This window comes from Hypomesus nipponensis, chromosome 10 (genome assembly GCF_054491055.1).
Source record: "Hypomesus nipponensis isolate SF chromosome 10, ASM5449105v1, whole genome shotgun sequence".
NCBI lineage: Eukaryota > Metazoa > Chordata > Actinopteri > Osmeriformes > Osmeridae > Hypomesus > Hypomesus nipponensis.
This window is the reverse complement of record NC_140370.1, coordinates 2,354,340-2,370,389: the sequence shown is the minus strand read 5'-3', so window position 1 is coordinate 2,370,389 and position 16,050 is coordinate 2,354,340. Positions and strand designations below refer to the sequence as shown.

At 40.4% G+C, this 16,050-nt stretch overlaps 1 pseudogene across 1 annotated transcript; it reads left to right on the top strand.

Moving 5' to 3' along the window:
• The first annotated feature begins 2,379 nt into the window (after positions 1 to 2,379).
• Positions 2,380 to 15,827, top strand: LOC146270807 (serotransferrin-1-like; annotated as a pseudogene). Its single transcript, XR_014767152.1, has 15 exons — positions 2,380 to 2,513; positions 2,618 to 2,766; positions 2,929 to 3,030; positions 3,152 to 3,337; positions 3,609 to 3,735; positions 3,866 to 3,921; positions 4,239 to 4,402; positions 4,594 to 5,019; positions 5,063 to 5,157; positions 5,449 to 5,621; positions 5,774 to 5,907; positions 7,070 to 7,137; positions 11,911 to 12,025; positions 15,480 to 15,529; positions 15,623 to 15,827. The product of XR_014767152.1 is annotated as a serotransferrin-1-like (transcript).
• The last annotated feature ends 223 nt before the right edge of the window (positions 15,828 to 16,050 follow it).

Sequence of the window (16,050 nt, the reverse complement as noted above, 5' to 3'; positions counted from 1 at the left end):
GTAAGCTGGTGGTTCATAGCTTTTCAAGTATTCTCGAAAGAGAGATTACATTTTTGATTGGCCTATAGTTAGAGATCCAGGATTCAATTTTTGTTTTTTAAGCAGGGGCTTGATGACTGCTTGTTTAAAAGCAGGAGGGACTTGGCCAGATATAATAAATTAACTGATAATATTAGCATGGGTGTTACAATAATGGGGATGAGGTCTTCAAAAATTTGACTTATTGACCCCCTACAACCATGCCTGTAGCTGGCAGTAGTTCAATCATAGGACACTGATTGGTCCGAACCACTTTTATTCAGGCACAAACTAATAACTTGAGTAAAACAAGAAGGTTTGATCATATAAAAGCTACTCATATCTCTTTACACTGGCTCCCTATCCAAGCCAGGGCTGATTTCAAAGTTTTACTACTAACTTACAAATCTCTGCATGGATTGGCACCACTGTACCTCTCCGGTCTCCTTGCACCCTATTGCCCCGCAAGGATTATAAGATCTCGAGATGCCGGCTATCTGTTAATACCCCAAATTAAGAAAAAAACAGCTGGAGCTCTCATATAGAGCACCTCTTCTCTGGAACAAATTACCTGTCTCAATTAAGGAGGCTGATACTGTTTCGACATTTAAAACTAGATCTTTTTGAATGTTCTTGTTTCTATGATTGTTAAAAGTAAGTATGTGTGTACTTTCTATGTAAACCTGGGGTGTGCGTTTGCCTATGTGTGTATCACATGTAACTTTTAAATTGTAATTTTAGCTTATGTTCACACTGCCCATCTAGATGTTACAAATAAAGTAGACCTGTTATTGTATATTGTTACTGTTATAGTTCCGTTGCTGTATATTATTATTGTTATAGTTTTTGTTACTAGTTGGAGACAATGAGGGATGGGTTGTTTTCATCCTTATTCGTATAAGTATAACTTATTTTAGAGTTCTTTCCCCTGGAACAGATTTCATGTTCCAACTGAGGGAGGCTGTCACTGTCTTGGCGTGTGGGGCTGCATCAAATAACCCCTTTTTGCTCTGTTAAATTGCTGCACTAGTCCACACTTGACCGGTGGATATCTCATTCTATTATGACTGTAACTGTTAGCTGCTCCTGGCATTCTCTAATCCCTGCTCTCTCTCTGTCCCCCCCACACATCCCCTGTGGTGTGGGTGGTTGTGTGAGCTGTCAGGACCCGCCTGGTCGTCGGTCTACCAACGCTGGACCAGGTCGTCTACCGGAACCCAGTCTCCATGACGGCCAACAGCGAGTCTCCCGGTCCCATCCAACGTCTATAAAGCCGAACAATGGATTTTGGTGTTTCAAAACCCATTGACACTGTATGACTAGGTTTAGCTTGTGTTCTGCTCCTCTCTCTTACCAACCGTCTCTGGAGGAGGGGATCCCTCTCTGAATTTCTCCTCCCAAGGTTTCTTCAATTTTTTCTCCCGTTCAGAGTTTTTCTGGGAGTTTTTCCTTGTCTTCCTTGAGGGTTTAGGTTGGTTGAGGGGCAGTTCTATGGGCGTAAGCCCTCTGTGACATGCTTGCGTGTAACAAGGGCTATACAAATACATTTGATTTGATTTGATAGGAGTGTCTGCTAAATGAATGAAATGCCTAATGAAAGCACGGAGAAAGACTGTGGCTGTGGATTAGTAGAGATTAAATGGAAAGGAATTTAACTCAACGTGCTTAATCTCTACGCATAAACACACACGTAGACTTTTAATATTTTTTACGTAGACGTTACATTTCAGTGGAGTGTTCATGAAGCACACTTACTATTAACAAAGTTTTTCTATTAGACTACTTTAAGAGATTATTCCTTTACTTCAATAAACGTATTTTTGAACTGGTAGTGGGCTAGAATGTAACAAAGGAACATCATGTAGGCCTTTTTGACATCAACTCATGAGGTCTGTGAATTTCTTGCAGATGTTTTAATTGGTGTTATTTGTAGAAAACAAATGTGGGTACTTTGTATAAAAGTTTGAGAACTATAGCTATGAAATCCTGTAAACAACATGTGCTGAAGCCAAAAGTGTTACAAGCATGGTCTGTTTTGTAATTATAATGATCAGGTACGTTGACCCAAGCGACAGAATATTATAGCTTAGGCCTACTTGAGGTTTACCGAACTACAAACATAGTTACATGTATTGAAGTTGTCAATATAATATGTGAATCTACAAAATCAGCACATTTTAAACCCTACACATTTGATCAGACTTTGTGAACCTTTCGTGAAGTTGCTTAATAGGTGAATTTTCCAATATTGAAAACGTTTAAGATTGCAACTCTCTCACACACGTGCGCGCGCGCACACACACACACGTACACGGCTCAGATCATGTATTGGGAAACCAAACAAACTATCCCTATTCGCTAAATCAGCTCCCAATGAGATGTGCAAGCTTCTCTATAAAAAACCCATTGTCTCCCACAGTGCATGCTTGATTGACTTGGAGATCCTTCTTCCAACATGAAACTATTTGTTGTCTCAGCTCTGATTGGATGCCTCGGTAGTTAGACATTCCGTTCGCATCGAATATTTGGAATATTAACGTCAATTGCTGGGTTGTACACGATGCTGACAGTTTATATTCTAATAAACGTTATTTTACAGCAACTGCCGTTGCAGCCCTGGCAGATGGAAATGTGAAATGGTGCGTCAAGTCGGACAAAGAAGAAAAGAAATGCAAAGACCTCGCCGCAAAAGGACCCTTTTCCTGTGTAAAAAGAGATGGGTCGATTGAATGCATCAAAGCGATTCACGTGAGAGAGAAATCATTGCCTTAGAAAACGATTGTCCAAAACTTTACCACGTCCCTGCAAAGTTTATGCATTTTCCCCTACAGCTATAAAGCTAAAAGCTGACCTACTCTACCGTATTGTCTCTCTTTCTTTCTCTTTAATACTCCACACGCCCCCTGGTAGGCTGCGAGGCAGATGCTATCACCCTGGATTCAGGAGATATCTACACAGCTGGCCTCAAACCCTATGAACTGCGTCCTATCATTGCAGAGTATGCTGGCAACGGTAGGTTTATAAAGATAAGGACATAAACGGAATAACAATGAATGGTAGTTTTGTGTTGTTCATTTCTTAGTATTTTCATATTTTTCTTGTACCATCTCCCCATGTGTTCTTGTACCATCAGAGAACTGTTACTATGCAGTTGCTGTAGCCAGGAAAGGCACACAGTTTGGGTTCAAAGACCTCCTGGGAAAGAAGTCATGCCACACTGGTATTGAAAAATCAGCAGGCTGGAACATTCCAATTGGAATGCTACTATCCAAGGAAATAATGCAGTGGGACGGCCCTGAGGTCAAACCGGTTGAGGATGGTGAGTGGGTACTGGGTGCTTTGAAAAAAAATGTTTACCGGTCTATGACACTGACCCTATTTATTATTTTTAATATGAACATTTCCAGCCAGCTTTCAGTTGGAATTGTCCATGTGTAGTCTCTATTGCCTTTGTTATCTCTTTCACATGTTAGCAGAGTGTTTGTAGGTCCAACATACTGTACTGTGCATGTCCTGCACATGGAATTCTTCTGTTAATGCGTGTCTTCAACTGTTTTGTGTGTGTGTTATGACAATACTTTTATCTACAGTGGTTAGTATGTTCTTCCTGGAAAGCTGTGTCCCTGGAGCCACCAAACCTTCACTGTGCAAATTGTGTAAGGGAGACTGCACCAAGACCCACAGTGAACCCTACTATGGTTATGCTGGGGACTTCCAGTAAGTGCACTGCCTCTAGACAATTTCAATTTTTCTTCCTCTAGTCTAAACAATGCTACAAAGCTATCCAGCTCCCAACCCCGCCCCCCTTTTTATTTTCACGATGCCATTGTCTCTCTGCTGCCATCAGATGTCTAAAAGATGGGAAAGGAGATGTGGCCTTTGTCAATCACCTGACTGTTCCTGGTGAGATTTAAAGCACTACCATAGCATGCATCCATTGTCCCAAGGCTACTGTATTTGTTACATTACTATTGAATTTCAAACCCCATAGGGGTTCAAATCAAATTCCCCTAATGTTAAGGTTAAACACAAATCAAATTTCGTGCCAACATGTTTGTCACTGCACTGTAAATAGTCACTATATTTGCATCAAATCAAATGAGAATAGATCTTTTACGATATGTCATCTGACACAGGCAACTAAATGAGGGCTTTTAATGAAAACATCTAAAGCTTTTGATGTCATAAGCCTCACTAGTGTTATGGCTTCTATCTTGCAGACTCGGAGAGAGACAATTACGAGCTTCTGTGCAGTGATGGCACCAGAGCCCCCATGGACAGCACAGAGACCTGCAATTTGGCCAAAGTGCCCTCCCATGCAGTGGTTGGACAAAAGGAACCCGAACTAACAAAACATATCTTCAAAAGCCTGACCATTGTCCAGGTACATGTGGCTCTGGATCTAAATACCTGGGTCTAATTACCTGGGTCATCAGACTTGATGATTGACATACCGCAGGAGTTCCCTGTGTGAATGCACAAGAAACAGGACAGGTTCAGGACTGGTTTCAAAATGATACGTTTTCATGAGAAATAGTTTGGTGAATAATATGTATCATGTTTTTGCCCTAACAGAAAGAAAAACCGTCTACCTTTTCCCTCTGAAGGATACGGTGCCAAAGACCTGATGTTCAAAGACTCCACTCAGAGTTTGGTTGAGCTGCCATCCACCATGGACTTCTTCCTGTACCTCGGAGCAGATTACTTGAGCAAAATACGTTCTTTGAAAAAAGATTTGTCTACACATACACATAAACACACATGTATAACTTTTGATGTTACATTTATGTCCCCTCACATGATTCCACCACAGAGCAGACCAAATAATCTACAGACAGCATTAAATGGTGCACTCAGCCATGCTGAGAAAAGCAAGTGTGACAAATGGAACATTAATAGCATGGATGACAATGGTGTCATCAAGATCGAATGTGAGACTGGGATCACGATTGAGGACTGCATACAGATCATTATGGTAAATCAAAATGCTCTGATAAATGTGTCAGATTAAATGTTTTTTGTTTTTTAACTTTTCTGTCCACAGCGCAGAGGCAGATGCCATGTTGTTAGATGGAGGAGCGGTTTACACTGCTGGGGTGTGTGGCCTGGTCCCTGTCATGGCAGGGCAGTATAATTCAGGTATGAAGCAACAACATGCACACTGTGCATTGTCCTATTGACTTTTTTGTTCTACATGATTTTGCGCCCCTTCTTTGAAATTTTACCTAAATATAAAGTCCATTACAAATCAAATTATTATTTTTACTCTTAAAATGTCAAATTAACATGGTTGTTATGCTAAAATTCTCTTTTCTCAACAGTTTTTTGCACATCTTCTGGAATTAGGAGGTCCCATGAGTTTGTGTCCCATCTTGCCATAATTTCAGATGATGTATATCCTAATACGCATTTGTCTACCTTTCCTCTCAGATCCTCCCTAGTCCTACTATGCGGTCGCAGTGGTAAAAAAGAGTTCTGGGCTGACCTGGGAAACCCTGAAGGGTAAGAGTTCTTGCCACACAGCCATCGGCAGAACGGCTGGTTGGAACATCCCTATGGGCCTAATCCACAAACAAACAGGAAACTGCAACTTCAGTAACCAGGTTTTTATAATATACTGTATCTATACATTCTCCTCATACATAAACCAGAGCACAATCTGACTGGGCTTGTGACAGGAATGTTACCTGACTTCATGCAAGTAATTTTTTTTGTTGTCAGGTGATTTTTTTTATTTATTTTTTTCTTCCCTGAGGGTTGTGCCCCTGGAGCTGAGACAGACTCAACGTTTTGTAAAAAGTGTGCTGGTAGTGGAAAGCCTGTGGGGGATGATTCCAAATGCAAGCCTAGTTCTGAGGAGCGGTACTTTGGCTATGATGGGGCCTTCAGGTTGGTGACACCAGACAATAGAATAGAGAATAGATTTTAAAATGTTACTCTTTGACTAAGTCTTTCCATAACACCGCTCCTCTCTACCTGTCTGAACTTCATCCCTACTCTCCTATTAGAAGTCTTCGCTCATCTGACCAGGCTATGTTAGTGGTCCCTTGTGCACGGCTCAAGCATAGAGGAGAGCGTGCCTTTTTTGTGGCCGGCCCTAGACTATGGAATTCCTTGCCACTATAGATTAGGATGGCACCCTCCATTTTTAGTTTTAAGACCAGGCTAAAGACCCACCTATTCTCTCTAGCCTTTCCATGACTTGTCTGGGGTTTATGTCTGTCTATATATTTTTTTTAGTTTTTTTGTAATGGTTTTATTTATATCACTTTCTTTTAAACGTTATTTTATTTTGTCTACTCTTTTTAATAATGCCTCTTTTTAATAATGCCTATTTTAGCTTTTTGAACTCTTTCATTGTGTATTTGTAAGGTCAATTGCACTGTGAAGCACTTTGGCCAGCCGTGTGGCTGTTTTTAAATGTGCTGTATAAATAAAATTAAACTTGAACAATTGTGATACGCCAGATTTTTTACACCTGCACCCCTCCAACCCATTATGAGAGCCAACCCAACTCACAAAAATATGCATTAATCACCTGGTCCAAAACCACCAACTTTAACTGACTCAATATTCCAAATGGTGTTCTTTATTGTTGAATAGCAGCTCAACAAGTGGTAGCCTCTTTCTGACCAAGAGTTTTGGTGCTGGCGGTGTTTAAACAAAAGCTATAGCTACCACTTACTAGGGGAAAAACTGATAGAAGAAACTTCAACACTTTAAAACAAATGCGTGTGTGTATTTAGGAGAGAGAGAGAGAGAGAGAGAGAGAGGGAGGGACATGAGAGGGATGAAAAGGTTGAGAGTGGACTGGTAATGCATACAAAATGTTTCTGTGAGTTATTAAAACGTACTTAGAACGCTGAAAAAATTATATTTTCCTAGAAAGCTTATCCAACTCACCTAACCTGAGTTTCAACCTGTGGAAACCACAAGTTGTGGGTCGACATGCGATGCATCACTCAGTCAACCTTTATAATTCAATAAAAATAAAAATAAATGTGAATTGAATAATAACAGTGAATCCCTTTGGGGGGGTTTTCTATTATAGATGTCTAGCTGAGGACGCTGGAGATGTGGCCTTCATCAAAGACAACATTGTGCAGGAGAACACTAATGGTAAGAGAATCTGGTATTTGCTTACAAAGTTATGTTATCTTCCTCGTCTACCTTGTCTAGGTAATGGTCCATCATGAACCAAAAATCTGAAGTCAGAAGACTTCTGAAATAATCTGCCCGGATAAAGGGCGCCACCCTGTTCAGAAGTTCAATGGGCCTCATTCACCAATATCTTCCTAAGTTATTTCTTAAATTTGTTCTTTAGAAAGTTCCTAAGAAATATCTGTGTGATTCATGAAGCGTTCTTAAACAGCAGAATTGTTCGCAGGGGTGTCCTTAAAATGATGAATCCCAATATTTCGTAAATTGAAAGCTAGTGCCCCGTTGCTCCTATTTAGCATAAGTAAACGCCCCGTTAATTCCCATAAAAGGGCATGATATGGCAAGGCTGTGTGCACACTCAGTGAAATGTCAAAACAACGTGGTAAAGATGGTAGAGGCCTCGACAAAAGACAGAAAAACGTAATAATAATTCTGAAGTGGAGGTACAGCTGCAAGAAGTTAGCGACAAACGACACATCATATTTACGTAATAGCGTCGGCTGTGGATACAAATCAGTAAATAAAACCGATGCATGGTATGCAATTACTCATGCAGTGAATGCTGTATCTGGAAAAGTGCGCAGAACTGATGGTTTAACTTAAATCTGAATTCTTAAGCAAAAAAACGGACTGTTTTTTTGACTGTTACAAATATCCAAGAGGACTGCTCTTGGTAGCCTAAATCGTTCCAACAGGTAGCCTACTCGTCGCCAGGGGTGGATCTAGAAAAATATTCATAGGGTGGCAGGAGATTTTGAGGGGTGGCACCCCCATGGCAGAAGTATATATGCTGATTTAATCACAGTCATATTAATCAATGATTATTTGGAATGCCCCCAAATAAAGACGTTTTAACTCAAAAACATTAAGCTACATTATTATGGCACATTATTAAAGCCTTAAATCAAAGATATTGAGGAAACAAATCAACATGCATGTTTTCATTGATTCAACCAAACCGAAGGTTGGACAACTTGGTCAGCTAGTAGTGGAAGATATTGAAGAAACACTGAAAATTGTGTGTATTCAAATGTCTGTTGGGGTTTTCGGCATTTAGACTGTCTACTCTTTTACCCCGGTCCCTAAATATGACACGGAGCCTGAACGGAGGTACGAATATGAATGTCTGTTGAATCTCGAATATACAACTGATTTCACCTTGGTCTCAGCGCATTGAAGAGGGTGATTGGAGTTGTCTAGTGCTGCATTCACTTGCATTGGGATATTAGCAGGCCCAAACGTAATTCGGGAGAGCAGAATTCCGACAAAACCCCGCTGAATTTCAAATAGAATGCATTGGTCTGAGGCAAACATTTAATGAACTTGTCCACTTATATTACGTCTCTATTCTTTCAAAATAATTAACCTTTAAGCAAAGCCCATTGCCACCAGTGTAGGTAGTGGGTCTGTGATAGCAATCAAAGGAAGTTTGTCAACCCTGAAACTGATACAGTAATGTTCACGTTAGTGTAGACAGGGCCGGTGTTGTATCACCCGATGCAACTCTGCGACTCTCTGGATTGGCACCCCCTCGCGGGAGCGCGCGCGATTCAAAGAGTGAAAGATTTCGTCTTGATATTGCATCCAAAAGAAGGGGAGACAGAAGTCTCACATTATACCGTCTTTGTTGTTGAATTCAAGAGAAGGATGTCTGTTATCTGTGTAAATATCAGATGCTATTTTCAACACAAAATCCTTAAAATTCGTCATTCAAACGGTATACGCGAACCAACATTCTTGCTCCACGACATCGCATTCTGAGGAAATATACCCCAGTATGATCATGATTATTGCTACACAAAATGTATTTTTTTTTTAACACAAAATGTATTTTGTGTTGCAGGTTCAAAGTATTTCACATGGCATAGCTCTTCATACTAATGTATAGGTTCAAAGGCATGCGATTTTAATGCAGTTAGCCTGTGCGTAGGCTGGGTTACTCAGACAGGTCGAAAACAACAGCCTTCTGATGCAGAATCAGCTGTCCTGAAAAAGGACCAAAGGTTCACATGCCTAGCCTACAAAAGACAAGTACTAAAAACAATGTATCAACCATGTATCAACATCAAAAGAACCATCAAATCCTTTTTTAAGATAGGAAATATTATTCTTATTGTTTAAGTCAATGAAATAAATGAAAAAATAAAACATAATAATCCCTCATCTTCCATGGACTATTCTGTTTTCAGACCTGTCCACCCTATACATACACATGTATTGGTATTCAATTTATGCTATTAAATGTACATAATGCTGGCGTAGAAGGATAGAAACGTATGTGGGGGGAGAGCATTTCATGGCAGGTTTTCCATGGGATGTAAGTGCAATGCACCCCCTGTTAACTCTGACTAGGACAGTGTGACATGCTTGAAACTTACTGTGCTTACTCATACTAGTGCCCTCAGTGTACAGTAAGAATCATTTGATTCCGGGATATACAGAACAGACAATAGAGGGGGGGTGCATCTCACGACAGGCTTGTTTCATTCCTTCTTGTCACAAAATGCACCCCCCGCTAACCCTGACTAGGAAAGTGTCATATGCCTGAAACTTACTGTGCTTACTCATACTAGTGCCCTCAGTGTACAGTAAGAATCATTTGATGCTGGGATATACAGAACAGACAATAGAGGGGGGTTGCATCTCACGACAGGCTTGTTGTATTCCTTCTTGTCACAAAATGCACCCCCTGCTAACCCTGACTAGGAAAGTGTTACATGCCTGAAACTTACTGTGCTTACTCATACTACTGCCCTCAGTGTAAAGTAAGAATCAATTGATGCTGGGATATACAGAACAGACAATAGAGGGGGGTGCATCTCACGACAGGCTTAATGCACCCCCTGCTAACCCTGACTAGGAAAGTGTTACATGCCTGAAACTTACTGTGCTTACTGATACTAGTGCCCTCAGTGTACAGTAAGAATCAATTGATGCTGGGATATACAGAACTGCCTTGACATAAAGAAATACTTTGTGAAGATGTAGCTCAATAAACATTAGTAACAAAGAAAATAACACAAAAGGAGTCACGTATTTATCATACACTAGATTGTATTGGTTATGCATATAACTACAACAGGACAGTGGTTGTCCTGTCAGCTCATTTGTATTGTTTCCCAAAATCAAAATACCTACCAGCAGGTAATATGGGACTGCAACTGCATTGCAAATAATAAAAGGTTTATTATTTAATTGTATTCAATATCTTTAATTTTATAGTGTCTGTTATTCACAGAGTGTGTGCATTGCACAATATGGGGCTAGTATGAGTAACCACAGCAAGTTTCAGGCATGTGACACTTTCCTAGTCAGGGTTAGCAGGGGGTGCATTAAGCCTGTCGTGAGATGCACCCCCCCTCTATTGTCTGTTCTGTATATCCCAGCATCAAATGATTCTTACTGTACACTGAGGGCACTAGTATGAGTAAGCACAGTAAGTTTCAGGCATGTGACACTTTCCTAGTCAGGGTTAGCGGGGGGTGCATTTTGTGACAAGAAGGAATACAACAAGCCTGTCGTGAGATGCACCCCCCCCCTCTATTGTCTGTTCTGTATATCCCGGAATCAAATGATTCTTACTGTACACTGAGGGCACTAGTATGAGTAACCACAGTAAGTTTCAGGCATGTCACACTGTCCTGGTCAGGGTTAACAGGGGGTTCATTGCACTTACATCTAATGGGAAACCTGCCATGAAATGCTCTCCCCTCGCATACGTTTCTATCCTTCTACGCCAGCATTATGTACATTTAATAGCATAAATTGAATACCAATACATGTGTATGTATAGGGTGGACAGGTCTGAAAACAGAACAGTCAATGGTAGGTGAGGGATTATTATGTTTTATTTTTTCATTTATTTCATTTATTTAAACAATAAGAATAATATTTCCTATCTTAAAAAAGGATTTGATGGTTCTTTTGATGTTGATACATGGTTGATACATTGTTTTTAGTACTTGTCTTTTGTAGGCTAGGCATATGAACCTTTGGTCCCTTTTCAGGACAGCTGATTCTGGATCAGAAGGCTGTTGTTTTCGACCTGTCTGAGTAACCGACCCTACGCACAGGCTAACTGCATTAAAATCGCATGCCTTTGAACCTATACATTAGTATGAAGAGCCATGCCATGTGAAATACTTTGAACCTGCAATAATCATGATCATACTGGGGTATATTTCCTCAGAATGCGATGTCGTGGAGCAAGAATGTTGGTTCGCGTATACCGTTTGAATGACGAATTTTAAGGATTTTGTGTTGAAAATAGCATCTGATATTTACACAGATAACAGACATCCTTCTCTTGAATTCAACAACAATGACGGTATAATGTGAGACTTCTGTCTCCCCTTCTTTTGGATGCAATATCAAGACGAAATCCTTCACTCTTTGAATCGCGCACGCTCCCGCGAGGGGGTGCCAATCCAGAGTCATGCATTGGGTGATACAACACCTGTTGAAGACAATGGGCTTTAGGGACTGCAGCCCCGGGCCTCGCCACCAGGGGGGCCTCAGGTTGCCCGATGTCGAGTGAGTCAACGGCACCGTGCATAAAAATTCAGTGAAAACAAAAATAACGTGCGAAAATGTCCGGTCAAGGAAAGCAGAGAGTGTGGCCAAAATCCGCGATGGGACTAAACTCGAATAGCGTCGGCGACTTTTTATAAAACAAAATCGTTGTCAATCAAAAGGAGATGCAGTCTTTCGACACACCCTCCAATCATGAAGCAGAAGCCCAACGTCCAGGCCAGCCCACTCCTCCATTCACTCCCAGAAACGCTGAGCGTCCAGAGAAGAATAAAATGGAGGGGAAAAAGATGCCAGGAGGAACTGAAAAAGCCAGGTAAAAAAAGAAAGATCTGTCACTTCATAAATCTAGGTTCCTGCAAGGGTGGGAACAAAATATAGCTAATAATGACTCCAACGTAATGTTCATATTAACCAAGGCTACATAAAGCTAAAAAAAAACTATTTTGCACTGAAATTAATGTAAAAATTTCCGCTCGCGCCCGTTGCGCGCTCGCATTAACCCTCGCGTTGTCTTAACATTCTGTAGGCCTACACTCCCCTTGTCCTAAGGGTCAAAAATGACCCACCTTCACCAAACCCCTAAAATAAAGCAGCTTCATTGAATTTTAAACTCCTAATCTATTTTGCATGAAGAAACAACCTGTACTTAATCACAACATTTGTGAATATGCAGGTTTTGCCTCTTCACATTGCAGAAAGACTACATTTAATCAGTGGACAACTATTCGTTTTTATTACAGCAGACCCGTCATAACTGTTTTCATTACTAAGTAGAGGTGTATTATTGCTTAATGCTCCGGGTTGTATTATTCCCCATGTTCATCTTCAGATACCTCCTCTTCTAAATCATTGTACTCTTGTTCCTTCTGGACATCTGAAAATATCAGATCTACAACCTGTAGATCTGAAAGCTGAGACCCTAACCCTGTTGGGCACTGAAATATGCAGTCATGGCTTCAGCAAAGAATACTGGGGGTACTGTCATTTGCAGGACCTTTGTAGCCTCTGACTGCATTCCCCATTAGTAAACAATGCTTTGAAGACATTTTTATTTAGTCTGAAATTTGGTTTAGTTTGTCTGAAATTGTTTTTATTTTGTCTGTGAGCTTGAGTCATGTAGGGAGGGGAGATGCTGCACCTGCACGCGGACGTTTTAGCTTTGTCTGAGTTCAATCAGAAGCACAAATAATGGCAAAAATGACCCCTAAGACAATCTTTGTACCCTAGTGGTGTACAGCTTTCATGGAAATGTGAACAAAGACAATGTTTCACTTTATCTAATGTTGGGGTCATTCTAGGAAAAGTCATACATTTTCAAGTAAAAAAAATAACATTTAGGGTGTTTTCTCTGCTGATAAACATAGTGACGGGTCATTTTTGACCCCTAAAACAACACAAGGGTTAATGTGAAGTTCCGATTTCACCTCACATCAAAACCTTGACTAGGTAGGATATTAGGTTTGAGTTAAGCACCAAATGTAGCCTAAATGAGATATTTTAGGGTAAGCTCAGCCCTTGCAGTCTTAAAGAAATCGCCACTGCACACAACACTTTTTCTGCTTATGAGTTCCATTTTCACTTTCTCTCAGCCTACTAGTAGTACTACCTTGAACGGACCACCTAGCTACGTAAACCCGTATTCAACGGCAGCGTCATTATTTCAATCAGCGTAACCGGCGTAGTGCAAGCGTAGGGTTTGGGTTCGGTGGGAACAAATTTAAGGTTCGGCGGAAACCGAATCCCGTCCAAAAGCCCAATATTCGACCGAATCCGAATCCTGGATTCGGTGCTTCCCTAGTCAATAGAGCATGACATACTGCGCCAACTTCTTTCTTTTCTTTCAACTTCTTCTCTACTTTGAAGAGCTCATTGATGAGTTTGCATTGAGAAAGAGCAGAAAACTAACATTTTAATATCACTGATGTGATGATGGTGAGTCACATGTTTAAACAGATCATATTTATAGAGTGGTTCTGTGGACTTTAAAGCACTGATGTGTCAGTGCACCTGGCGTGGGTTTGTGTGTGTGTCATGATGTGCGTCGGGTTGATATAGGGGCCTCATTCTGGTAATTAGCCCCAGGCCTCCAAATGTCTTAATCCGGCCCTGAGTGTAGACAATATGTAAACTGTCTTTTTGCGGTTCCTGTTGTTTTAATTTGTAACTTGTATAACTGCATGCTCTTATGGGTCTTCCCTTTTGGCACTTGTTTAGTTTTTTCACAATGTATGCTTCATGTTTTGGCTGCTTGCAATGTTTGGGATCACCTCGTTGTTATGATCAGTGACCTATGCTCTTTTGTAAAGCTCTCTCTTGGAAGGTGCTTTGGATAAAAGCGTCTGCTAAATGCATAAATGTAAATGTAAACATTAAGTCCAAAATGCCCAGATTCAGCCCTGAAGAATTGACACAGAAACACTTATTAAACAAAATTACAGGAATAGATAGGGACAGGGAGTTTTCAGGCGATCTTTATGAGAATGGATCAATACTTTTCTGCAAAGTCTGTCAACATTTAATCGATCATATTCGGCGTCAAACTGTTGTGGAACATCTTTGGTAGCTCTGACACAAGAACAGGAATGCAATCGGAATTCTGCAGATTTTCACTCTGAATAACCGCAGAAAATCTGAAAAAAATCCACAGATTTTGTTTGGGCTTGTATATTAGAAATTTGCTCTCGCAAATGTCCGACTTGGCGGAGTGGGGGAGTCATCTAGTGCTGCATTCACTTGCAGTGGGATGTTAGAAATGCACTCTGGCAAATGTCCAACTCGGCTGCATTCACTTGCAGTCGGATATTAGAAATTCGCTCTCGCCAATGTCGGATGACTCGCAACTTTTCTTTGTTTTCAAAGCTGCCAACTGGGGTGGCAAGGCTATTTTTTGCTATGCCACCCGGGTAGATGTGTCCCTGCTCGTCGCTCTCTGCAAATACATCGGTATGGTCAAGGAAGATGTGATCCCTCCTCAGGGAACGATCTGCAACATTTTGCAGCAGCAATAAATACCATTGTGTGGTTTAGTCCTATTGTACGGAATACGCCTACTTTGGGTCTAGAAATACAGTGATAAAGATGTAAAGTATAAAAGTACTAAGTATAAACGTAATCAAATGGCATTCTTCATCATATAATCCATACTCATTCTTCATCTTCATAATTACAACAGTGTGATATTATTCCACTTCATCAGTTGGAAAATTATAAAGGAGAGAAATATTCAATTTTAAATTAGAACGGACGAAAAAGGTATAACTATTTATTTTGCGCAAACATGTCAGCTCTCAATTGTGTGTAAGAGTGCTCTTGGGTGTGCGTAAATTCTGTTCTTACCTAAGAACAAATCCCAAATAAGAAAATATTGGTGGATGCCAGAATCTTCGTGAAAACTGCGTAAGTGGGGTTTGAGAACAAATTTGTTCGTAAGAACATTTGGTGATTGAGGCCCATTGATTGCAACCTTGCCAAGGTGCCCACACGTGCTGTCGTGACACGGCATGAGATTGCTTCAAAGGTGGTAGCCGTACTCACGGAACAACAAGTGGGTGCAGATTCCTCAGAACACTCCTTGATAGATCTGTTATTTCACTGTTGTGCCCTAGGTTAAGTTTGTGGTTGAAATGGTTCAACATACAGGTTGAATATCTAGTTCCTCGCACACATTTGATAAAATGTTTATACATAAATATGGGACATCTTATAAGTGCATGTTTATATTCCACTTTTACCATTAATGTCCATGTAATTTGTCTTTCTGTGTTTAGGCCAGGTTTGGCTCTAAAGGCTCTCAGAAAGTGCCCTGACTATACTTCAGGTATGTAGACTCCCATACATGACAGCTGACAGAAACTCACATTCACAGACATCCTTAATGAAACTATGCTTTGTTCTCCTCTACTTTAAACAGATCTGGAAAAATCCTGTGAATCAAGACGTTGCACGTCAGCATAGATGAGCTGTCATCGCAACATGCACACAAGCCCGATTAAAGCAGATAATGTACAGTATATGTGAAGTTTAGAAATTGATTTATTAAAATGTATTTTGGTACATTGGTAAGATAAAATCAACAAACATGTACTATATTCTCAAATAAAATGAAATATAGCATGTGTCTACTAACTTCCCATACTTTCAACACAACTACATTATAACAGAGAACACAGAAAACCACAGTGAAGACTTCACACCACAAAATTCACTTTAGTTTAACCATACCAAAAAGTAAGTGAATAAACTAGTAAAGTGCATTAGCTATACAGTTATGGAGTATAGAATAGGGTCCAAAAGTCTGAGACCACATTGAACATGTAATAGGGGAAGACTGAGAATGGG